Consider the following 27,942-nt stretch of genomic DNA (forward strand, 5'->3'; position numbering starts at 1 on the left):
AAGAAACTACAGAATCTACCGACATGACGACAGACGATATGATCGTAACGACAGACCTGAATTGCATCAGAACTGGTGGGATTCAAACAGAGCAGGGCCCTCTCGTCACGGTGAATTTGTAGAAGTTAGGTCTCCTAATCCCAATAACGACGCGCGCCAACAAAGAAGCAGACAATGACTCACACCGCAGGCAGCCGCGTGCGCCGGCTGGCTCAGAGAAAAATAACATTGACGCTAACCTTGAGCAAGATTCCAGTATTCTTTACGGACGAATACCGCATGATAATTGCATTCAAGTTGAAAGTCTGCGTACTAGGAAGAGTAAAGGATTGCACCACACTTCACATGTAAAACCGCTTACTGAGAGATAATCTGCTTTTTAACTTTTTCATTGCCATAAAACTTTTCACTTTACATTACTAGTATGCTTGTTAGACTTAGAAACTGTTAACATGTAACAATGTTTGAAGTGAAATATCCAGTCAAGAACCAAGAGAACTTATTTAAACAGAAATGACGAATGCATTGTTATAGTGAACAGACGTCACAGTGTTATTGTGTGTGTACATTCTTGCTTGTTTGTTGCACGATTACGTAACGACTATAAGGCTCACATACTTAGAACATTTACCAGTACTGCTAATGAGATTTTAATGCAACATTTTGGTTTATTTGAAAATACATTCTGAATTTAAAGTGCTTTCTGAGAGATACCAGATGACACAGAGGTTAGTTTATGTGACAGCTACACGATTTTATCACGACGCTACTAATGAGTGACAATTTACAATGTTGATTTTGCGGTGTTTCTGTTTTATATCTGCACAGTTTTCTGAATTCTTCTGGAAAGAAAAACATGTTTTAGTAGTAACTTTTGTGGTATAGCAACAATGAAACAGCCTTTTTCGGGGCACAACATTACGTTACTGTACAGTGCTTTCTTCATCACGCCAATAAGTATAATAACTACGATATCTATACGCAAAGCATTTCACTTTTATTTATCATGAGGTAAGTACATTGGCTTCTGCAGAACTTAGCTTTCGGAGGAAAATAACTACGACACTTCCACAGAGATTATCTTACAACAAGATGCACATTTAGCGCTACAGGACACGCATTTGAGTGATCAATTTTATACTTAAAACATTTATTTTTAAAGATTTTTGAATTACAAAGAAAGTTTTCTGTGATACATTTCATTCCATTGCTGTAATCTGTAACACCTGAGGGTATAATTACATTAATCCTCAGGGGGGTACACGCTTACTTTGTGTACCATGTGTTTGGCAAGCACAAGGAGCCCTAGCTAATATGGTATTTTATTTGCTTATACAACTTTACACATCGGTACCATATTTCTCTAACACACAAATTACACAGCTATCTGATCATTTAACTGAGAGATAAACATGTTTTTTACTACATCAGTGACAGATGTTTACGCAATTACACCGTTGGATAACTTCACACTTATGAAACTGTATTTTGTCTGTACTTTGTAAACTGTTCATATTTTTTCGGAATCATTGTGATACTATGAGAGCTTTGAATGATGTATTTGGTATGAGATCATGATTTTTAAAGTACGTTTGAGGCAGCTGACACTTTTGACATGAGCAGAGAATTATTTTAGGCTTAGAAATTATTGGAGGAAGTTACGACGATTTTGAGATTTGACTGAAGTGTTATGATGTTATTATTACGACGACGATGTGTATTATGTTGTTGAGGAATGTTTATTATGCTACGTATTTCTCACGATGAAATATTGAAGAAGTGTCGACGAATATGTATATGTATAATGAGGTAAGGAGTAATGAATAGTGATTAGGGACTCTTGACTTGTGAAACAGGATGTTGGAAACCAAGAATCGTGCTTTAAGAGTTATGAAATGTGTGTAAATTCGTGACTGTATCACAATGCTGACGAATATTTTATTTGGACACTTATATTTATAGGATTTTAAATATTTCCGTAAGAAAGTGACCACCTGCACGTGCGTCGTCGGCACACAGCTGTGTCAGACACCTGGAGAACTAGCCATTAGGGTGTGCCTTTCCGGAAGCCTATACCCCCGCTAATGACATTCCTTTGTAGAGGGCATCACTAATGCGACACGCTCGTTACTTGAAAACATATGATTTTTGTAATGCGTTGTGGGCACACAGCTGTGTCAAACACCTGGAGAACAAGCCATTAGGGTGTGCCTTTCATCGCTAATGCGACACCCTCGTTACTTGAAAACATATGATTACTCGCACTTTGTGCTAATTACTGAAATGCTTATGAATTGATGGGAAATATTCGTACATCTGCACACCTGATTAGGACAAATGTCTTTCTCCGAGAGTTGAGTGCTACTGACTTACGAAATGCCGCATGACTACTGAATGATATTTTTATGCTTTGCTTTTCATAGTTGCTTATTTCATTTGACATCTGTTTTCCAGCTGTGTTGCAGCATTGCTTTTATAAAATAAAATGCATTTGCTAATGTGAACACTTTCTGTCAACAGATCTATTAAATAATTATTTTATGATCCACATTCTTTAAAAAAGGAGCACTTGGAAAGGAAAGAACAATAAGAAGGAACTAGTAACAGTAAAACATAATTTTCTTTTCAATTAGATGGTAATATTTTTTTTACAATAAGTTGTTGTGGTGCACCACTTTAATTACATAGACATTAAGATGTGAATATACATTTCCCTTATCTGCATTGTTGTTTTTACTGTAATATTTTTTCTGCTTGCGCTATGTCATGTTTAGGTATAAGTTGCTGCTGTTTGCCAGGCATAGTGTTATTGAATTTGACTTTTGCTCATTTATGCTGCTAGCTTTGCCAATTTGCATTTTTTTTTTGCATTGCTGTTTGTGTTGATTTGTTATGTGATGCTGCATTGCCTCGTCCCTTAGTTTAGCATCTGAGCTCAGTAGATAGCTTAAGAGGGGGTAGCCTCTAAGAGTATGAGTTGCGATGAATTGGAAGAAATGCATTGAGAAAACAGGTTTAGGTAGAATTTTCTTGGAAATAAATGTTGAGGTAAGAAATGTGTGAACATATAAATACAGAAAGCATGCTTAGATAGAATTTTTTTGATGGAAACAAAGGATGAAATAAGAGGAAAGATATATGAAGTTTTGGGTTGGACTGCAGTACCAAATGTTACACTGAAAACGAACCCTGTCCTTTCCTATTGGTGTTATCCCACTATGTGTTTGTGTACCCTTGTGTATTTGTTTTCTTCCTGTCTCTGTGTACTGTTTCATAGAATTTTTTTCTCTTCTAATACTAAGCTATATTCACTATGAGGAGGAATACTGTTGTCCTCAAATATAAGTTGCATTAATAATATGTTACTTTCTTTGTAAAGTTGTTTACAATTCTGTTCTGTTTCAATGTTCATGTGTGAAATTAATGTTTCGAAAACTATTCTCATTATTTTATGTATGTACTTATGTCACTATTTTTGTAACACTCATGTATATGTTTATTTCTATTCTTTTGTAAAGCCTGTACTACAAATGTTATCTGTATTATTATGTTCTTTAATGATGTATTTTGTACCTTTGTAATTGTATTCTTATGTTATAAAATTGTAATTGTCACCAGTTCATGACATTATTAACTTGTAAGTTACATTTCACTGCACACGTTTCTGTTGGTCATAGTATATGGACAATATGTGAGAAGTTGGGACTGTGAGTGTTTGCACGTGTGTTAATAACTCAGCAAGGGACTGGATAACAGCATTGCTGGATCTAAGGACAATTCCAGAAACTTTGTGAGTGCACAAGTGGTGGTTTATGGACTTGCTATATTCTCCGCAAGACTCTTCGATGGTGAATGTGCACCTGCACAATCGCAACAGATGGCTGCTGGCCATTTCTACAAGGACTGCAGTGGGTCTGCACCTCTGGTGGCCCACCAATACCACAATCTCTACCAGGACTACGGTGGGTCTGCTCTGTGATGACCTACCTCCAATGTTCTTCAAAACGTCGAATGACTCTGCTGTGGGTTTGCTATATTGTGGCCCATTACCTGTCAGCATGTCAAGAGTCAGCACTGTCTTTCCGTTGGAAGGACAACACTACTTCTTCAAGACTGCGTGGAAATCCACTACTTCTGTGTGCATTTTCTTTTACTGCTCAGACTTTGAGAAAAACACTGCAATTTTACTGTGATGAATCAGGACTGTCTTTATGGACTGTGAGAAATTTTTAGCTTTTGACCAACATTGTATCAATAAGTGTGTGCATTTGATTTCTTTGTTATTGTAATTATGAAAAGAAAAATTTTTGTCAAATCTGTATTGGCCAGTGCCCAACACCATTTGTAAAAATTTTTTGTGGGGAGCATGAGGGCTATGTAAGTAGGCTGTTTATGTTTTCTCAGGCTGTTTGTTTTCTCTATGTAAGTAGGCTGTTTATGTTTTCTTATTGGCAACGCTATGTAAGTAGGCTGTTTATGTTTTCTCAGGCTGTTTATGTTTTCTCTATGTAAGTAGGCTGTTTATGTTTTCTCTATGTAAGTAGGCTGTTTATGTTTTCTCTATGTAAGTAGGCTGTTTGTTTTCTTATTGGCAACGTTACGTAGCGCTCAAAATGAAATCACTGGCTGTGCTGTGTGCAGTCTGTGGCTAGTTTGCATTGTTGTCTGCCATTGTAGTGTTAGGCAGCTGGCTGTGAACAGCGCGTAACGTTGCGCAGTTGGAGGTGAGCCGCCAGCAGTGGTGGATGTGGGGAGAGAGATGGCGGAGTTTTGTAATTTGTCATGAACTGATATATATTATGACTTGTGATGATATTAAGGTAAATACATTGTTTGCTCTCTATTAATATCTTTCATTTGCTAACTACCCCTATCAGTAGTTAGTGCCTTCAGTAGTTTGAATCTTTATTTAGCTGGCAGTAGTGGCGCTCGCTGTATTGCAGTAGCTTGAGCAGCGAAGATTTTTGTGAGGTAAGTGATTTGTGAAAGGTATAGTTTAATGTTTGTCAGGGCCATTCTTTAGTAGGGAATTTTGAAAGTCAGATTGCGTTGCGCTAAAAATATTGTATGTCAGTTTAAGGACAGTCCTGTATAAATTGTTCAAAGGGGACGTTTCAATACAAACATGCTCTGCATTACACACATAACGACTCTCAAGATGATAGGCAAGGTATAAACATATTTCAGAAATTCGGCCTTTACACCTTAATCAATAAATTCGTTAACACCGAATCCGACAAACATGACAGACGCAGCTATTAACGTTCGGCAGACCGACAGACAGACAGACAGACACTAACTGCCTAACAAATGCGGACGAGAGACAGACGAGCAGGCTGGGGACGAGAGACTGACCAAGAAAACAAGTAGAAATTAACAAGTAATTGAAACAACGTATCTCCAATCACTTAACTTCTAATAAACTGCGATTTCTGGCGAAGACCTGGCGCAGCGCCCCAAACGCTCACCAGAACCATCCGCTGCCAGCCGCTTCAACGGACGCAGGAAGGCGCGCCGATCTCCCGTCTCACGGTGTCGCAGCTCGCACCGGTCAGCCCGATGTTTTGGTTCGACTCCTGTTGCTCTCGTGTCGAGCGCGAAGCCACTACCCCTTTCTATACAGCGCGGCCCACTGGACTCGTGGAGACCTCACATGCGCCGACGCTCAAGGCAGACGTCATCTTGTGTCTCAGTGCGCGGCCGACCAACCGATCGATCCAACCGCCAATGACCATTGCTTGAACAAACTCGAGCAGTCTGGCGGCCTAAAACATACTAGCAATCCGGACGACCGACAGGCACTGACTGCCCCACACTGACCCGGCTGACCAACTGAGCCGGCTGACCAACTGACCCCTACTGACGAGCTCATAACGCCCCTTAAATACACGTGAACAGGCAACTTTTCCCCTTTCCCATCAGAGGGAGACACCAAAGCTGCGATTGCCAAAGCGGCGCCACCGCCAGAAACGAAGGGCGGCTGCTTTACACTACGCGCTGCGGCGCGCTCTTCAAAACAGCAAATTTTACCACGGCTCAATCACTTCTGTTCTACTCTATGATTTACCGTCTATCACTATGAACTGTGACCTCTCTGAGAGGAAAACACGAATCCAGTCACACAAATGAGACGTTAATCCATATGAACGCTATTTGATTAATAGTCGCTTGTGAGCAACGGTATCAAAAACTCTCTGGAAATCTAGGAATATGGAATCGATCTGAGATCCCTTGTCGACAGCACTCATCACTTCATGGGAATAAAGAGCTATTTTGTGAATCCGTGTTGGTTATGTCTCAATAAGACATTTTCTTCAAGGTGATTCATAATGTTGGGTACAGTATATGCTCCAAAATCCTACTGCAAATTGAGGTCAGTGATATGGGTCTGTAAGTCAATGGGTTACTCCTATTTCCCTTCTTGAATGTAGGTGTGACCTGTGCTACTTTCCAGTCTTTAGGAACAGGCCTTTCGTCCAGTGAGCGGTTGTATATGATTGCTAAGAAAGGCGCTATTGTGTCTGTATGCTCTGAAAGGAACCTGATTGGTATACCATCTGGACCAGAAGACTTGCCTTTCTTTAAGTGATTTGAGTTGTTTCGCACACCTAAGATATCTACTTTTATGTCATTCATGCTAACAGTTCTTGTTTGCTTTCGGATTGTTCACGCCCTAAACGCGATTGGTCACTTGTCCTCGATTATGAACAGCAGTCAGCATGGGTGTATGAATCAGGCGCCAGTTGCAGAGGCCCTTTCGCAGCAACGTTCGCTGAACGGTCGTTGAGGAGACGCTGTTGGTAGCCCCTTGGTTCATCTGGGCGGTCATTTGTTCGACAGTTGCACGTATTCGCCCGTACACATCACAGCCGCCGTTAACCTCTATAACCTATTGCCCGTAGTGCACCACAGTTACCCCGAATCGGGTTTTGGGTAGCGCCATTTTGTCATGCACGTGTGACAGGTCAAAAGGAAATTGTATTGTTTGAAGGGTCGTAATGATAGTCTGTTTAGTCTTAACATATTGGCGCAATGGCCGGATGGTAAACCAGATCTATTAAATGTTTGATATATTTTGCTTATGTGTACCCTCTCGAACCAAATGTTGTAGTGTAACAATGCTTACGCGAGGCCGAAATTTGATTCGAGCAGCGAAGGTGCTACTACTGACAGCCTTGGGAGATGTATGAGACAGGCGAAATACCCTCAGACTTCAAGAAGAATATAATAATTCCAATTCCAAAGAAAGCAGGTGCTGACAGATGTAAAAATTACCGAACAATCATTTTAATAAGTCGCGGATGCAAAATACTAACGCGAATTCTTTACAGACGAATGGGAAAACTGGTAGAAGCCGACCTGGGGGAAGATCAATTTGGATTCCGTAGAAATATTGGAACCCGTGAGGCAATACTGACCCTACGACTTACCTTAGAAGCTAGATTAAGGAAAGGCAAACCTACGTTTCTAGCATTTGTAGACTTAGAGGAACGTTTTGACAATGTTGACTGGAATACTCTCAAATTCTGAAGGTGGCAGGGATAAAATACAGGGAGAGAAAGGCTATTTACAATTTGTACAGAAAGCAGATGGCAGTTATAAGAGTCGAGGGGCATGAAAGGGAAGCAGTGGTTGGGAAGGGAGTGAGACAGGGTTGTAGCCTATCCCCGATGTTATTCAATCTGTATATTGAGCAAGCAGTGAAGGAAACAAAAGAAAAATTCGGGGTAGGTATTAAAATCCATGGAGATGAAATAAAAATTCAATCTGTATATTGAGCAAGCAGTGAAGGAAACAAAAGAAAAATTCGGGGTAGGTATTAAAATCCATGGAGACGAAATAAAAACCTTGAGGTTCGCCGATGACGTAATTCTGTCAGAGATAGCAAAGGACTTGGAAGAGCAGTTGAACGGAAGGGACAGTGTCATGAAAGGAGGGTATAAGATGAACATCAACAAAAGCAAAACGAGGATAATGGAATGTAGTCGAATTAAGTCGGGTGATGCTGAGGGAATTAGATTGGGAAATGTGACACTTAAAGTAGTAAAGGAGTTTTGCTATTTGGGGAGCAAAATAACTGATGATGGTCGAAGTAGAGAGGATATAAAATGTAGACTGGCAATGGCAAGGAAAGAGTTTCTGAAGAAGAGAAATTTGTTAACATCGAGTATAGATTTAAGTGTCAGGAAGTCGTTTCTGAAAGTATTTGTATGGAGCGTAGCCATGTATGGAACTGAAACATGGACGATAACTAGTTTGGACAAGAAGAGAATAGAAGCTTTCGAAATGTGGTGCTACAGAAGAATGGTGAAGATTGGATGGGTAGATCAGATAACTAATGGGAGGTACTGAATAGGATTGGGGAGAAGAGAAGTTTGTGGCACAACTTGACTAGAAGAAGGGATCGGTTGATAGGACATGTTCTGAGGCATCAAGGGATCACCGATTTAGTATTGGAGGGCAGCGTGGAGGAAAAAATCGTAGTGGGAGACCAAGAGATGAAAACCGTAAACAGATGTAGGTTGCAGTAGGTACTGGGAGATGAAGAAGCTTGCACAGGATAGAGTAGCATGGAGAGCTGCATCAAACCAGTCTCAGGACTGAAGACCACAACAACAACAACAACAAGGTGCTATCTGCCGTGAGCAGTTCGAGCGGTTCGAGCGGCCGGCTACGATGAGTCGAAAACCATGTAAAAATTGTATTAATTGCTAAAAGTAGTGATATCGCGTTACATTTGTTTGGTAAATTGTTCCTAAATGGCTTAAGATGAGATTAAGTCAGTTGTGGTTGCACTGTTTTTGGGGGAGTGTCAACGTAAAAGAGTTTGTTAAACTGGGTATTCTCAGTACAGGTGAACGTGTGACTGGCCATTGTTAGCTTTATTGATGCTGTTTGCAGTAGAATAGTAACACTTGCAGTGTGGAGTTGATTAGGTCTTTTGTGGTATGAATACGGATTATCCTTCGACTCCGTTTGTGAGTTTTTAGTAAGTGGTAATGTGGTGAATAGTTAATGTAACAAGGGAGATCTGGCTATTTGACAGTCAGTGGGTAAAAAATATTTTATTGGTAGTGACAGTTCTATGGTGCAGACTATGTGGGAATCACATCTGGTTAATGGGTCGTGAGTGTAAATTGAGATCACATGCCGATCTGAACGGTTCTCTAAATCCGTATTAGTGTTCCAGTTACTCAAACTCATTTATAGTTGAGTGTTGCAATAATTGTTTGGTGTAGGAATTTGATCGAGTGTTCGATGAGGAAACAGTGTGCTGCGTTATTGTTGTACAATATTAATTTATCTTTGCTGTGTGTAACAGGAACTCTTTTACCGACGACTGGTACTTCGCAGACACTAACGAACTTCGCAACATGTTAGCTGATTTGTCGTACAGTGTTAATTTCCCCCTCTCATGCCGAGATTTTACCTCAGAAGTCGATTAATAATTATTTAGAACCGTTTCCTCATGCACGTCAAGGCTTTACCATTACTTAATTTTTTTTGGGTGACGAACGACTTTTAAAGTGGGAGAAAATAGTGGATCACGATCAGCTAGTATTTGAAGAGGCATAATTTTGCTCCAATTGTTTGAGTGGTATAGCACAAAGTAATAGTGCCACGTAGGTTTTCGGTTTATATTTTTTTGGGTGTCTTTCCTGTACGCGAAAGTTTAATAAAGAAAAGGTGCGTTAAATTGAATTAAAGAAGTTCCGATTCTTAGTTTCAATAAAGAATTGAAATTACCTCCATAATAGAAAGGAATAGTAGAAGATATTTTCTCCGTCAAAAAAAGCAAGGGAATTATTTGAAGTGAGATAATAAAATTAATTAAAGGAAATATCACTGAAAATCATCCGACAGAGATGTTCTTTGATGCATATATTTGACTGTATGAAGTAAGAAAAATTCAAAGATTTTGTAGTTTAACGTCACGTCTGAAATAATATTGTCAGAAGAAATTTCTGACTGAAACCACGAAATATTCAAATCAGTTTATTTGTATTAACGACGGAAGATACAAAGAGAATAATCCTGAACGATTCATCTGGAGGAGATTTAAGTACACGTGTAGGAAAGACATTAATATTATTACGTAAAACAAAGCAGAAACAATTTGTAGCGAAAAAAAAAATGGTATCCCAGACTGAGCAACCAGTTACATCTCTTGATCTTAATTTGTCGACCGACATAATTTATGTAAATGCAGGTTACTGCAATAAACCTGTATGGCGAGTAATTAGTTATTTACACGATATACCAGATAGTAACGAATCATCGTAGGTAGAAGGTGATTGCTAGCTTTGTAATCTGTTATGAAACGTATTCTTGTTTCACGTCACCTTAAAGAAGGCAACGATGATACGAATGAATCAACTGTGCAGGTAGACGCACTTTCTGATTGCTATTATTTAAGAAGGTTTATTTATTAAGACGGTAGCTTATGATAAGGAAATTTATTGAGATTCTTAATATTTTATAGACAACTGCAGATACTTACTGTGAGATTTACGACGTGATAATACCGAAGGGGTCGTGCTGGAAGCCTTGTTCTCTACATGCAAATAATTCAGTTTAATTGGTGGGTATTATAAGACTATACGTTACGTGTGTAAAGTCATAATAGTAGCGTAATCACTGATGTCCAAACTCGAGATTTTACAGGTGCAAACAAGGTCTGCGAAATACTGCTATCTCTGATCACTGTCGATTCAGTTGCGAGTGCTTAAATAATTATTTATACAACTTTAATAGCTTAATAAGTAAAATCATCTTGAGCTGAAACGGAGTACATAGTCTGTTGCTTAAATTATAGGTGATATTCCTTGTAAGAAGCTTATACTGGTATGAAGCTTGTGTAATTAACCATTATTTACAGTTAATTGATAGCCGAATGCCACTCCATGTAAATTAGACAAGAAATTGCTTACCGGCTAAGACCTGCTCCTTTGTTACAGCACAAGAAACATTTGGCCGCTACAGTCTACCAGAGTGGACTGATAAGTCTTGTAAAAACGCAAGAAAAATGTTTGTTTAGTAAATGACTCCTTTGAGGGAAAAATAAACTTGGTCCACTGATGTTCCAGATTATTCATTTCATCGGAAAAATAGGTTCTGTTAGACTCTGCAAAATACTTGTTAGCTGAAATTATCACCTTATCAACTGATGAAAATTTCTTCCCAGGAAGCCAAACTTTCGAGTTAGGGAACAGAAGAAGTCAGTTAGGACAAAATCTGGTGAAGAATGTGGATGGGGATTCAATTAAAAGCCCAGTTAATGCACTTTCGCCACTGTTATCGCTGATGTATGGGATGGTGCATTATCCTGGTGAAGGACCATTAATTTGGTGCCAACCTTCGTCTTTTTTCAGCCAACGCAAGTTTCAAACGATCCTACAATGAATCATAATAGGGTCCATTTATTGTTCTGCTCTTTTCCAAGTAATCTATGAGGATTATTCCTTGGGAATCCCAAAAGACAGTAGCCATCACTTTAATAGCTAATAAAATGGCATTTGCCTTCTTCGGTGCACTTTCGCCACCCTTTGTCCGTTGTTTTGACTACTGTTTCGACTTTGGTGCGTAATTATGGATTCAGTTTTGATCAAAAGTCCCAAATTGACGCAAAAACTCTTGCGGATTGGGATTAAACGTCGCCAGACATTGTGATGAAATGTTGTGCTGGATGTAATTAGGTCGACTGTGAGAACTCGTGGCACCCACCTAGCACATAGCTTTATCGTAGCCAATTCTCCTGTGCAGGATATTGTGCACTTGCTCAGCTGCGATAGCTACAGCCTCGGAATCTCACAGATTTTAATTCAGTTGTCTTACACCATAGCATGGATTTTTTCAGTGATTTGTTGTGACCACAACTGAACGACTGGAGCGAGCTTTGTCTTCGGTACTTGTCCCACCACGTTTAAATTCATTAATCCTAAAGTAAATGTTTTCAGTGATGGTGCAGAGTCCGCCTGAACTTCATTCAGTACTGATTTGTTCGGCAGTCCAGCCCTTCAAATAAAAATTTCTACTAACAGCACAAATTCTGTTTTCTCCGTTTTCAATCGCACTGACCAACTCAGACAGATGTAAACAATGAACTGTACGTTGCACATTGTTGAAACTGTGCGATCTTTGTTATAATAAAGCTTACCAACCATGAAGGTGCAACAAAAATGGAACATTTTTCGTGGAAATTTACCAGACTTATCAAACCAACCTCGTATTTCTATTTACAGTTGAGCACAGGAATAACGTTGCCTGTCAACATTGTCTCTTCCTGCACACAGGAAATGTCAACAGTTTACTATGCAGATACGTAAAGGTTGTTCTATTACAGTGCACGTGGTATACTTTACCCAAGGAGGGACGATAAAATTTGCAAATTTACGTGTTTCGGAAATCAACCCAGCCTCCCGAAACGATTTATACAGGGTGGTTCATTGATGTGACTGGGCCAAATATCTCACGAAATAAGCGTCAAAGTACGAAACTTGTCTCGCTTGAAGAGGGAAACCAGATGGCGCTATGGTTGGCCGGCTAGATGGCCCTGCCACAGGTCAAACCGATATCAACTTCGTTTTTAAAAATAGGAACCCTCATTTTTTATTACATATTCGTCTAGTTCGTAAAGAAATATGAATGTTTTAGTTGGACCACTTTTTTCGCTTTGTGATAGATGGCGCTGTAGTAGTCACAAACGTATAAGTACGTGGTATCACGTAACATTCCGCCAGTGCGGAAGGTATTTGCTTCGTGATACATTACTCGTGTTAAAATGGACCGTTTACCAACTGTGGAAAAGGTCGATATCGTGTTGATGTATGGCTATTGTGATCAAAATGCCCAGCGAGCGTGTGCTATATATGCTACTCGGTATCCTGGACGCACCCAAGTGTCCGGACCGTTCGCCGGATAGTTACGTTATTTAAGGAAACAGGAAGTGTTCAGCCACATGTGAAACGTCAACCACGACCTGCAAACCTGCAACAAATGATGATGCGCAAGTAGGTGTTTTAGCTGCTGTCGCGGCTAATCTGCACATCAGTAGCAGACAAATTGCGCAAGAATCGGTGCTGAGACTGCTACATCAACATCGATTGCAACCTTACAATATTTCTATGTACCTGGAATTGCACGGCGACGACTTTGAACGTCGTGTACAGTTCTACCACTGGGCACAAGAGAAATGCACTATTGGGCAACGGAAAAATCCACGATGGCGACAAGTGGACCATCAGCGACCTTGGCGGGTTAATGTATGGTGCGGCATTATGGGAGGAAGGATAATTGGCCCCCATTTTATCGATGGCAATCTAAATGGTGCAATGTATGCTGATTTCCTACGTAATGTTCTACCATGTTACTACAAGATGTTTCACTGCATGACAGAATGGCGATGTACTTCCAACATGATGGATGTCCGGCACATAGCTCGCGTGCGGTTCAAGCGGTATTGAATAGCATATTTCGTGACAGGTGGATTGGTCATCGAAGCAGCATACCATGGTCCGCACGTTCACCGGATCTGACGTTCCCGGATTTCTTTCTGTGGGGAAAGCTGAAGGATATTTGCTATCGTGATCCACCGACAACGTCTGACAACATGCGTCAACACATTGTCAATGCTTGTGCGAACATTAGGGAAGGCGAACTACTCTCTGTTGACAGGAATGTCGTTACAGGTATTGCCAAATGCATTGAGGTTGACGGCCATCATTTTGAGCATTTATTGCATCAATGTGGTATTTAAAGGCAGTCACGCTGTAACAAAAAAAATGGTTCGAATGGCTCTGAGCACTGTGGGACTTAATATCTGAGGTCATCAGTCCCCTAGAACTTAGAACTACTTAAACCTAACTAAGCTAAGGACATCACACACATCCATGCCCGAGGCAGGATTCGAACCTGCGACTGTAGCGGTCGCGCAGTTCCAGACTGAAGCGCCTAGAACCGCTCGGCCACACCGGCCGGCTTCACGCTCTAACAGCATGCGTTCTCAGAAATCATAAGTTCACAAAGGTACATGTATCACATCGGAACAACCGAAATAAAATGTTCAAACGTACCTACGTTCTGTATTTTAATTTAAAAAAACCTACCTGTTACCAACTGTTCGTCTAAAATTATGAGCCATATGATTGTGACTATTACAGCGCCATCTATCACAAAGCGGAAAGTGGTCCAACTAAAACATTCATATATCTTTACGTACTACACGAATATGGAATAAAAATGGGGGTTCCTATAAAAAAAACGCAGTTGACATCCGTTTGACCTATGGCAGCGCCATTTTGCGGGCCAACCATAGCGCCATCTGGTTTCCCCCCATCAAGCTAGACAAGTTTCGTTCTTTGTAATTTTTTCGTTTGACGCTTATTTCGTGAGATATTTGGCCCGGTCACGATCAATGGACCACCCTCTATACACTGCTAATTCTGACACCTGCTGTCTGTGAGTGGTTATTGCACGTTCACGCTCACGTAGAATAAAGGCATGTGATTAGATCGTGTATGCTACGAGTGAAACATTGGATTTTAGAATACAAAAGCATGGAAAATTTGCAGACAATCAGGTGGTCCTGGTACGAAGTTCTAATACATTCAGTACAGAAGATTCTAAAATGTGCACTGCTCCTTGTTTACATAGGTGGACTGCTATTCCTCTTCTCCGACTACATTAAGCTGTGCCCATTTTGTTAGATATTATACGAGCTCGCTGATCATCATCATCATCATCTAAGAGTGATTATGCCTTTCAGCGTTCAGTCTGGAGCATAGCCCCCTTATAAAATTCCTCCATGATCCCCTATTCAGTGCTAACATTGATGCCTCTTCTGATGTTAAACCTATTACTTCTTAATCATTCTTAACCGAATCCAGGTACCTTCTCCTTGGTCTGCCCCGACTCCTCCTACCCTCTACTGCTGAACCCATGAGTCTCTTGGGTAACCTTGCTTCTCCCATGCGTGTAACATGACCCCACCATCTAAGCCTGTTCGCCCTGACTGCTACATCTATAGAGTTCATTCCCAGTTTTTCTTTGATTTCCTCATTGTGGATACCCTCCTGCCATTGTTCCCATCTACTAGTACCTGCAATCATCCTAGCTACTTTCATATCCGTAACCTCAACCTTGTTGATAAGGTAACCTGAATCCACCCAGCTTTCGCTCCCATACAACAAAGTTGGTCGAAAGATTGAACGGTGCACAGATAACTTGGTCTTGGTACTGACTTCCTCCTTGCAGACGAGAGTAGATCGTAGCTGAGCGCTCACTGCATTAGCTTTGCTACATCTCGCTTCCAGTTCTTTCACTATGTTGCCATCCTGTGAGAATATGCATCCTAAGTACTTGAAACCGTCCACCTGTTCTAACTTTGTTCCTCCTATTTGGCACTCAATTCGTTTATATTTCTTTCCCACTGACATTACTTTCGTTTTGGAGATGCTAATCTTCATACCATAGTCCTTACATTTCTGATCTAACTCTGAAATATTACTTTGCAAACTTTCAATCGAATCTGCCATCACAACTAGGTCATCCGCATATACAAGACTGCTTATTTTGCGTTCACATATCTTAATCTCACCCAGCCAGTCTATCGTTTTCAACATATGATCCATAAATAATATGAACAACAGTGGAGACTCTAACTGCTGCCTGACTGTCCATGTAAAGACCTTTAATTGCTTGCAAAAGTTTGCCTCCTATTCCATAATCTCGTAGAACAGACAATAGATAGAACTACAAAACATATTCCCATTAGTCACAGTAGATTTTGCCTCCGAAAGCCGTTCATGTTCAGCGGAGCATCGAACAAGACATTATATCTTGCTCCTTACTTGAAACAGTATTACAAGAGACAATATGCTGCATATTTTGGTGTGCGTAAGTTACAATAGTCGCTTAGGACATTTGCATTAAGGTTTGGCTAAGCATCGTGAGTAGACGATGTAATTTTAGTTAATACTGTCGTGCGTGTAATATAAGCAGATCTCAGTTTTCCTCGTTCCAGTCTCCTACCCAACAGCCTTCTGGACATCATTGAAACAAGAGGAAGAAAGTAGCTGTTGTAATCAGTGTACAAGCTTTAAAAAAAGAAGTATAACATGAAATCCAAATTCTACTTTTTTCCTTCATTTAAACCGAGGAAACTGAAAAGCCAGGAAGTTTTAACGAACGTTCGGTGACTGAAATATATTACAGAGAATCCTATTCATTAACAACGAAGAGAAAAACTGTCAACTTATGGGTAGTGATTGCCATAAAGGAGAAGCAGTTCAAGTTCTACGCTCCGTTCCCTCTCCTCTTAATGTGGTGCAATACTGCGTGAGTTTATGCTGATCTAAATGACGTGCTGGCTAATTGCCCTAAATACTGCAACACATATTAACCAGAAGCTCCTAACTCTGCAAATTACGAGCACAGGGGGATGTACGTATATAATTTACTGTGATGTCGTCATGTACGGTTTCTCAGCAGGGACATCGAATGAGATGAGACTAGTAATACTCATGTTGACTCTGTAGGCGAGTATTACATATGTTATCTTCCGCCGCGCGCGCGCCTCTGTGTGTGTGTGCGCGTGTGTGTGTGTGTGTGTGTGTGTGTGAGCAAAAGAGAGAGAGAGAGAGAGAGAGAGAATGAATATGGTAGAGACAAAGAGCTGATGAGAGGGGGGGGGGGGGGGGGCGTGGAGACAGGGAGTTTCCGACTAGATTGACTAGATTATTCTGTTGAATGCTGAGCTGCACGAAAATTAGGTTATGAAATGACGATGCTGTGCCGAGAGAAAATAAAACTCTGGGTTCAGTCCGCGCCAGTGGCTCATCATTTAAGACCGTTACACCCAGACGGGTTCTGATTAGCGCAACAGCCGAGCCTTTTTAACACAGTTCGGTCTGTCGTATATTGTGAACGATGGTTTGAACCCTTCTCGGATTTCTAGGTAACATGGATTTGTTCGTGATGTACCGTACTGCGACCCAGCCAATAGTACCAGCTCACAGGCCGTAGCTGTCAGAGACAAATTAACTCTTCAGTCAGCTCTTTTTCGTTCGGTTCACTCCCAATGCCGAATGGGATATTGTATTCTCTCGTCTGGAACGGCCGCAGGGGGCTACAGAAGTATTAAACCAAAGAAGACTATAAACAAAGAGCTCCGCGAGACAATTTCGGATTAACATGCAGTTGTCATTTAGTATAAAACAGACCAAGAACTATTACCACCACACAAAGGGAACGAGCTGTTCGCATTACTGAGCAATTATTTCGTGTATGGCGCATTTGTAAGGCGTAAAAGTAAATTCGTGGGTACGGCAATGGAGTGTTACAGCGCCGTTATTGTTCGCTATATCCAGAGCTCCGCAAATAGAGGGTGACACAGAAAAACGGTAACTTTTGAAACACCCAATAAAAAGAGAAAAAAACCAACAAAATATTCTACTGACAGCAACTGAAACATCACAACTTGACTTTTAAAATCACAGTAATCTAAATTAAGATTGATTGAAAATTACGTCCTGCAGATGGTGTCGTCCTGGACGTACGCATTCTTGGAATAAGCTCTTGAGGTGCCTCACTGAGTGCTGCAGTATCTCACCTGGGATTCCACGAATTTCGCCTTGAATTCTTTATTTCAGTTCATCCACTGTTCGTGGCCGAATCGTGTGGACTCGACTCTTAACGTAGCCACACGAGAGAAAATCACAAACGGACAAATACCGTGATCTTAGTGGCCAGGCAGTATTGAGATGACACGGTTACCGAACACTTCTCCCACTGTTACCATTGGTTGCCTTGCGCCGTCACTTTTGCTGCTGAAACCAGTTTTCTTGATGTTGTGGAATACTGTTGAAACAAAGACTGCAACATTTCAACATACCGATCCGAAGTGAAAGTCACCGTGATACGCCCTTTATTTTCGAGAAAAAAAAATGGTTCAAATGGCTCTGAGCACTATGGGACTTAACTTCTGAGGTCATCAGTCCCCTAGAACTTAGAACTACTTAAACCTAACTAACCTAAGGACACCACACACATCCATGCTCGAGGCAGGATTCGAACCTACGACCGTATCGGTCCCTCGGATCCAGATTATAGCGCCTAGAACCGCTCGACCACCCCGGCCGGCTTTCGGAAAAGTAAGGTGCGATGACCCCGTATGACGAAACTACACACGATGCTGTTACCTTGCTGACGTGTAAAGGGCGACCAGGAACTTAATTTAAGGTTGCTGTCTGCCCAGTAACGGCAGTTTAGCTTATCAACGTAACCTGCCAAGTGAAAATGGGCCTCATCTGACATATACAATTTTTTTTTTTTTTTGGTCATCAGTCTACTGACTGGTTTGATGCGGCCCGCCACGAATTCCTTTCCTGTGCTAACCTCTTCATCTCACAGTAGCACTTGCAGCCTACGTCCTCAATTATTTGCTTGACGTATTCCAATCTCTGTCTTCCTCTACAGTTTTTGCCCTCTACAGCTCCCTCTCGTACCATGGAAGTCATTCCCTCATGTCTTAGCAGATGTCCTATCATCCTGTCCCTTCTCCTTACCAGTGTTTTCCACATATTCCTTTCCTCTCCGATTCTGCGTAGAACCTCCTCATTCCTTACCTTATCAGTCCACCTAATTTTCAACATTCGTCTGTAGCACCACACCTCAAATGCTTCGATTCTCTTCTATTCCGATTTTCCCACAGTCCTTGTTTCATTACCATACAATGCTGTACTCCAGACGTACATCCTCAGAAATTTCTTCCTCAAATTAAGGCCGGTATTTGATATTAGCAGACTTCTCTTGGCCAGAAATGCCTTTTTTGCCATAGCGAGTCTGCTTTTGATGTCCTCCTTGCTCCGTCCGTCATTGGTTATTTTACTGCCTAGGTAGCAGAATTCCTTAACTTCATTGACTTCGTGACCATCAATCCTGATGTTAAGTTTCCTGCTGTTCTCATTTCTTCTACTTCTCATTTCCTTCGTTTTTCTCCGATTTACTCTCAAACCATACTGTGTACTCATTAGACTGTTCATTCCGTTCAGGAGATCATTTAATTCTTCTTCACTTTCACTCAGGATAGCAATGTCATCAGCGAATCGTATCATTGATATCCTTTCACCTTGTGTTTTAATTCCACTCCTGAACCTTTCTTTTATTTCCATCATTGCTTTCTCGATGTACAGATTGAAGAGTAGGGGCGGAAGGCTACAGCCTTGTCTTACACCCTTCTTAATACGAGCACTTCGTTCTTGATCGTCCACTCTTATTATTCCCTCTTGGTTGTTGTACATATTGTGTATGACCCGTCTCTCCCTATAGCTTACCCCTACGTTTTTCAGAATCTCGAACAGCTTGCACCATTTTATATTTTCGAACGCTTTTTCCAGGTCGACAAATCCTATGAAAGTGTCTTGATTTTTCTTTAGCCTTGCTTCCATTATTAGCTGTAACGTCAGAATTGCCTCTTTCGTCCCTTTACTTTTCCTAAAGCCAAACTGATCGTCACCTAGCGCATTCTCAATTTTCTTTTCCATTCTTCTGTATATTATTCTTGTAAGCAGCTTCGATGCATGAGCTGTTAAGCTGATTGTGCGATAATTATCGCACTTGTCAGCTCTTGCCGTCTTCGGAATTGTGTGGATGATGCTTTTCCGAAAGTCAGATGGTATATCGCCAGACTCATATATTCTACACACCAACGTGAATAGTCGTTTTGCTGCCACTTCCCCCAATGATTTTAGAAATTCTGATGGAATGTTATCTATCCCTTCTGCCTTATTTGACCGTAAGTCCTCCAAAGCTCTTTTAAATTCCGATTCTAATACTGGATCCCCTATCTCTTCTAAATCGACTCCTGTTTCTTCTTCTATCACATCAGACAAATCTTCACCCTGATAGAGGCTTTCAAAGTATTCTTTCCACCTATCTGCTCTCTCCTCTGCATTTAACAGTGGAATTCCCGTTGCACTCTTAATGTTACCACCGTTGTTTTTAATGTCACCAATGGTTGTTTTGACTTTCCTGTATGCTGAGTCTGTCCTTCCAACAATCATATAATTTTCGATGTCTTCACATTTTTCCTGCAGCCATTTCGCCTTAGCTTCCCTGTACTTCCTATTTATTTCATTCCTCGGCGACTTGTATTTCTGTATTCCTGATTTTCCCGGAACATGTTCGTACTTCCTCCTTTCATCAATCAACTGAAGTATTTCTTCTGTTACGCATACACAGCGGTCCAGAAATTCATTATCCTCTTTGATGTTTGTCATAATTTTCTGACAGACTTGTAATCACAGCTGGTAATCATTCTCCTTCAGCTGTTGCGCTATCTGCAGCTTGTACGGGTGGAATATTGTGTGCTTCCTGCCGCCGTTGGATAAGCAGCTGCCAGCAGCAAGTCATATACTCCTAGCTCACTTATTTGTTACGTAGTTTGGTATAGGAGGTGTAATTTCGAGTTTTAGTTACTGTAATCGTAAATTCAGGCAGATTGTAGCGCAGTCCTTAGGCATTTGTACACATTAGTTCATACATTCTTTGCGTGTTTCCCTTGTGTTATCTAGGCATGGACTCGTGTTTCAGTAACTGTTGTTCAACAGCGATTAGAATGGACAGGGACTATGATTGCTGTGTTCGGATGAGGGCTGAGTTGGCATCCTTTCGCTCACAGCTGCAGGCGGCAGGCGGTCGTGCAGCTTGAGGCTGTTGCCAATGGGCACCACCGTGGGAAGCCAGACTTGGGTATCAAGGGCATGTCAACCTCGTCCCGTCTGTCCCCAGATCGGTCTGCCGCTGTGGTTGCTCCGGTTGCTGCCCACAGTGGGGCTGATCCCTCGCCTATGGTTGATTGGGAGGTCGTTCCAAGGCGTGGCAGGCAGCGAAAGACGTCCCCGGAGGCTGATCAGAAAGCCTCCCCGGTGCGTCTGAAAAACAGGTTTCAGGTGCTGTCTCTGGCTGAGCCAGATGCAGCAGCCTGCCCTGTTTCAGAGGATGATTCTCAGCCTTCAAGGTCCGGGTAATCGCAGAGGGTGGGCTTATTGGTAGTTGGGAGCTCCAATGTCAGGCGCGTAATGGGGCCCCTTAGGGATATGGCGGCTAAGGAGGGGAAGAAATCCAGTGTGCACTCCGTGTGCATTCCGGGTGGAGTCATTCCTGATGTGGAAAGGGTCCTTCCGGATGCCATGAAGAGCACAGGGTGCAGCCAGCTGCAGGTGGTGGCACATGTCGGCAATAATGACGTGTGTCGCTTTGGATCTGAGGAAATTCTCTCTGGATTCCAGCGGCTATCTGCTTTGGTGAAGGCTGCCGGTCTTGCTTACGAGATGAAGGCAGAGCTCACCATCTGCAGCATCGTTGACAGAACCGACTGCGGACCTTTGGTGCAGAGCCGGGTGGAGGGTCTGAATCAGAGACTCAAACGGTTTTGCGACCGTGTTGGCTGCAGATTCCTTGACTTGCACCATAGGGTGGTGGGGTTTCGGGTTCCGCTGAATGGGTCAGGAGTTCACTACACTCAGCTGGCGGCTACACTGGTAGCGGAGGCTGTGTGGCGTGGACTGGGCGGTTTTTTAGGTTAGAAGGCCTCGGGAAAGTACGGGGTGGGCTGCAATCTCAAAGGGTGCATGGCAAATACAGGACGTGCTTGGATCAAGGAACGGTCGGAATTGTAGTTGTAAATTGTTGTAGTTGTGCTGGGAAAGTCCCTGAGTTTCAAGCGCTAATAGAAAGCACCGAAGCTGAAATCGTGATAGGTTCAGAAAGCTGGCTAAAGCCTGAAATAAGTTCTCCGGAAATTTTTACAAAGTCTCAGACGGTGTTCAGGAAAGATAGATTAGGCAGAATTGGCGGTGGAGTGTTTGTGTCGGTCAGTAGTGGTTTATCTTGTAGTGAAGTCGAAGTAGATACTCCGTGCGAATTGGTATGGGTGGAGGTTATACTTAACAGCCGAACTAAGTTAATAATTGGCTCCTTCTACTGACCCCCCAGACTCCGATGATATAGTTGCTGAACAGTTCAGAGAAAATTTGAGTCTTGTAACAAATAAATACCCCACTCATACGGTTATAGTTGGTGGGGACTTCAACCTTCCCTCAATATGTTGGCAAAAATACTTGTTCAAAACAGGTGGTAGGCAGAAAACATCTTCCGAGATTGTCCTAAATTATTTCGAGCAGTTAGTCCACAAACCCACGCGAATTGTAAATGGTTGCGAAAACACACTTGACCTCTAAGCCACTAACAATCCAGAGCTAATAGAGAGCATCATGACTGATACAGGGATTAGTGATCACAAGGTCGTTATAGCTAGGCTCAATACCGTTTCTTCCAAATCCACCAGTAACAAACGCAAAATAATTTTATTTAAAAAAGCGGATGAAGTGTCACTAGAAGCCGTCCTAAGATACAATCTCCATTCCTTCCGAACTGACTATGCAAATGTAGACGAGATGTGGCTCAAATTCAAAGATATAGCAGCAACAGAAATTGAGAGATTCATACCTCATAAATTGGTAAGAGATGGAACTGATCCCCCATGGTACACAAAACAGGTCCGAACGCTGTTGCATAGGCAACGGAAAAATCATGCGAAGTTAAGAAGAACGCGAAATCCCGAAGATTGGCTAAAATTTACAGACGCGCGAAGTTTGGCACGGACTTCAATGCGAGATGCCTCTAATAGGTTCCACAACGAAACATTGTCTAGAAATTTGGTAGAAAATCCGAAGAAATTCTGGTCGTGTGTAAAGTACACAAGCGGCAAGACGCAGTCAATACCTTCGCTGCGCAGTGCCGATGGTACTGTTACCGACGGCTGTGCCGCTAAAGCGGAGTTATTGAACGCAGTTTTCTGAAATTCCTTCACCAGGGAAGACGATTGGAACATTCCAGAATTTGAAACACGAACAGCTGCTAGCATGAGTTTCTTAGAAGTAGATACCTTAGGGGTTGCGAAACAACTCAAATCGCTTGATACAGGCAAGTCTTCAGGTCCAGATTGTATTCCGATTAGGTTCCTTTCAGATTACGCTGATACAACAGCTCCCTACTTAGCAATCACATACAACCGCTCGCTCACCGATAGATCTGTACCTGCAGATTGGAAAATTGCGCAGGTAGCACCAGTGCTTAAGAAGGGTAGTAGGAGTAATCCATCGAACTACAGACCTATATCATTGGCGTCGGTTTGCAGTAGGGTTTTGGAGCATATACTGTATTCAAACATTATGAATCACCTCGAAGGGAACGATCTATTGATACGTAATCAGCATGGTTTCAGAAAACATCGTTCTTGTGCAACGCAGCTAGCTCTTTATTCGCACGAAGTAATGGCCAGTATCGACAGGGAATCTCAAGTTGTTTCCGTATTTCTAGATTTCCGGAAAGCTTTTGACACCGTTCCTCACAAGCGACTTCTAATCAAGCTGCGGGCCTATGGGGTATCGTCTCAGTTGTGCGACTGGATTCGTGATTTCCTGTCAGGAGGTCGCAGTTCGTAGTAATAGACGGCAAATCATCGAGTAAAACTGAAGTGATATCAGGTGTTCCCCAGGGAAGCGTCCTGGGAGCTCTGGTGTTCCTGATCTATACAGGGTGTTACAAAAAGGTACTGGCAAACTTTCAGGAAACATTCCTCACACACAAAGAAAGAAAATATGTTATGTGGACATGTGTCTGGAAACGCTTACTTTCCATATTAGAGCTCGTTATATTACTTCTCTTCAAATCACATTAATCATGGAATGGAAACACACAGCAACAGAACGTACCAGCGTGACTTCAAACACTTTGTTACAGGAAATGTTCTAAATGTCCTCCGTTAGCGAGGATACATGCATCCACCCTCCGTTGCATGGAATCGCTGATGCAACCCTGGAGAATGGCGTATTGTATCACAGCCGTCCACAATACGAGCACGAAGAGTCTACATTTGGTACCGGGATTGCGTAGACAAGAGCTTTCAAATGCCCCCATAAATGAAAGTCAAGAGGGTTGAGGTCAGGAGAGCGTGAAGGCCATGGAATTGGTCCGCCTCTATCAATCCATCGGTCACCGAATCTGTTGTTGAGAAGCGTACGAACACTTTGACTGAAATGTGCAGGAGCTCCATCGTGCATGAACCACACGTTGTGTCGTACTTGTAAAGGCACATGTTCTAGCAGTACAGGTAGAGTATCCCGTATGAAATCATGATAACGTGCTCCATTGAGCGTAGGTGGAAGAAGATACTGACGAAACTAAAATGAGCTCTAACATGGAAATTAAGCGTTTCCGGACACATGTCCACATAACATCTTTTCTTTATTTGTGTGAGGAATGTTTCCTGAAAGTTTGGCCGTACCTTTTTGTAACACCCTGTATAAATGACCTGGGTGACAATCTGAGCAGTTCTCTTAGGTTGTTCGCAGATGATGTTGTAATTTACCGTCTAGTAAGGTCATCCGAAAACCAGTGTCAGTTGCAAAGCGATTTAGAAAAGATTGCTGTATGGTGTGGCAGGTGGCAGTTGACGCTGAATAACGAAAAGTGTGAGGTGATCCACATGAGTTCCAAAAGAAATCCGTTGGAATTCGATTACTCGATAAATAGTACAATTCTCAAGGCTGTCAATTCAACTAAGTACCTCGGTGTAAAAATTACGAACAAATGCAGTTGGAAAGACCACATAGATAATATTGTGGGGAAGGCGAGCCAAAGGTCGCGTTTCGTTGGCAGGACACTTAGAAGATGCAACAAGTCCACTAAAGAGACAGCTTACACTACACTCGTTCGTCCTCTGTTAGAATATTGCTGCGCGGTGTGGGATCCTTACCAGGTGGGATTGACGGAGGACATCGAAAGGGTGCAAAAAAAAGGGCAGCTCGTTTTGTATTATCACGTAATAGGGGAGAGAGTGTGGCAGATATGATACGCGAGTTGGGATGGAAGTCATTAAAGCAAAGACGTTTTTCGTCGCGGCGAGATCTATTTACGAAATTTTAGTCACCATCTTTCTCTTCCAAATGCAAAATATTTTGTTGAGCCCAACCTACATAGGTAGGAATGATCATCAAAATAAAATAAGAGAAATCAGAGCTCGAACAGAAAGGTTTAGGTGTTCGTTTTTCCCGCGCGCTGTTCGGGAGTGGATCGGTAGGGAGATAGTATGATTGTGGTTCGATGAACCCTCTGCCAAGCACTTAAATGTGAATTGCAGAGTAATCATGTAGATGTAGATGTAGATGAATATTAAATGAGATCGGAGAATTCGGCGAACACTTAGTAGGCACACACTCCTCGCACTTACTCGCTTACGACCTGAATTCCGTGGGGTTAGCGAGGCTAAAACGCGCACATCTTCGATATTCTGTGAAGTTCAAGCCCTGTCAGGTTCTCTTTAAGAGAAGATCCAGTCTCCTCAAAATTTTTAACCCTAGTTTTTATCGCGCGTGTCGAAGGAACTCCACCACGATGTCGTAAGTTGAAAAAACGTCGAATCCCGCTCTCTGCACTTTCCAAACTGTCGCTTTTGTAAAACATTCAAAAACGTTGGCCGTGCTACTAATTCATGATTTGTAAAATGGTGAGACTGTTTACAGCTTTAGAGCCCTGTTCCACAGTGCTGCCAACTGTATAACATTGCCGCTACGCATTTCAAAAGTTCCCGTTTTTCTGTGTAATACTGTACATCCAAAACAAGTACGTACTAGTTTTCGCCAAGTTTTAGCTAACAATAGGGAGAATTTTCTGACGCAAGCAAATAATTTGTAGCGTTTGTAGTTGCAGAATTCTAACATCGATTTTTTAGATGGAGTTATATATTTTCCTGTAGCACTGGAAAGAACATTCAAAGAAGAAGTCATTGACATAATATATTTAGACGTAGATGACAGCGCCTGCAACCTATGCTCTTCCGTTAGGAGAAGAAGTCCAACAAACGCCTTCCCTAGTATCTGAAAATTAAGCAATAATGTAACTAACAAGGGGGAGGTTTCAGACACGACCAGCCTGAAATGAAAATACTCTGAAGTGTATTGGCTCAACCCTACCCCTCCCCATCCCGTTTTTGACAAAATCATGACGTGCGGTCGACTCAAAAGTGACGGCGTCGATGGATGATTGAAAACTGAGCATCAACATTATTGTACCCACAAACTCTTATTTTTCTAGAAATCGAGGGGAAAAACGTTTTGGACTTCCTGTCAAGTACCCATAAGAAAAGCACTGTACAACGAAAGCACCGCTGGTGTAGCGACCAAACCGTCTGTCTGGGGAGCAGAGAATCTGTGCTGGACTTCCTAACAGGTTACATTCATTTTTTTTTTTTTTTTTTTTTTGAGTTTAGAAATTTGCAGGGATCGTGGGGTCAATGAGCTAAGTAAATAAATAAGGAATAATAAAAAGGCAGGCAAAATGATTTCTCAAACGACTTGGATTAGTAAAGAATTAAAATGTAATTCTGGTTGCTTGACAACAGCTCTTTCACTCACTCTGTTACATATCCTCGATTTCTTCCGAACAGCTAGGTGGATGCTATTGCTTATGGAAACGTGCGAAGAAAATATACTCGAGGTACCAATAAGATCTGAATGCACTCTTCGCGCAATTGCACCGTTTCTTTCGAAGGTTCGGCGAAAACCAGACATGGTTCACATTTAAAAATATTTCTTTTTCTCGTATTAATGTTTGACATACATGTATACCATGCATACGATAACTGTTCCCGAAAAATCCATGCTGAAAGTTGATCATAAGAACCGTTATTGCATCCACGCTATCCTGCTGGGTTTACAGAAGCATATTACAATTCTGAAGCCTCGAAATCAAGTCTTTAACTTGGTGATAAAAATAAACATCATATGACTGATAAAATAATGTGCAATTTGGCGGTATTACTTCTATAGTGCAACTTTGTTGATCTTCGTCATCTATAAATATGCTATCGTACATGATGGTATTAGTTTGTCCATCCCAATAATCCAGCACCATACAAAACATGTTATCAGCAACGTATGGTTTTAAAATGTTCTCAAGGCACGTTTTATAAGTTTAATTTGTCAATTTACCGAATTTTCAGCAAGTGACATTTCTTAACGAGTCGGTTAACTTCTTCCACGCCCCGAGGATAAAGTTAATCATTAGTTTCTTATGAGCATAGGGAAACATTAGGCGGGAATTATCCAGACTGTGTGCGCCTTGTGCGAATGCTGTATTTTACACTGTCCAGTCATTGTAATGTGACCACACGTCAGAAGCGAGAATAACCACGGTTTGCTGCGAGGAACGGTGCGAGACGTGGAGGGAGGGAGTCAGTGAGGTTGTGGACGGTGCCGACGGGGTTGAGGAGCCGAATCAAGTGCCTTGGCCACATGTCCTAGGTTTCTCGGTTGACGATCCACGGCGCAAACCGCCCGATCGAAATAGTTTCACGGATTCTCGATTGGCTTTCAGTCCGGGGAGTTTGATAGCCAAGAGCGTGCGGTAAACTCATCCTCGAAGCATGCACGTACACTGCGGGCTGTGTAAGATGTTGCGTTATCCTGCTGGTAGATGCCATCTTGCGGAGGAAGAACGATCTACATGTACTGGTGGACATGATCCCCAAGGGAAGATGCATATTGTGTTGATTCATAGTGCCTTCCAGAGTGACAAAATCACTGAGGAAATGCCAAACAATACTCCACTGGCCATTAAAATTGCTACACCAAGAGGAAATGCAGATGATAAACGGGTATTTACTGGACAAATATATTATACTAGAACTGACATGTGATTACATTTTCACGCAGTTTGGTTGCATAGATCCTGAGAAATCAGTACCCAGCACAACCACCTCTGGACGTAATAACGGCCTTGATACGCCTGGGCATTGAGTCAAACAGAGCTTGGATGGCGTGTATAGGTACAGCTGACCATGCAACTTCCACACAATACCACAGTTCATCAAGAGTAGTGACT

Source organism: Schistocerca piceifrons, chromosome 2 (assembly GCF_021461385.2).
Source record: "Schistocerca piceifrons isolate TAMUIC-IGC-003096 chromosome 2, iqSchPice1.1, whole genome shotgun sequence".
Lineage (NCBI taxonomy): Eukaryota > Metazoa > Arthropoda > Insecta > Orthoptera > Acrididae > Schistocerca > Schistocerca piceifrons.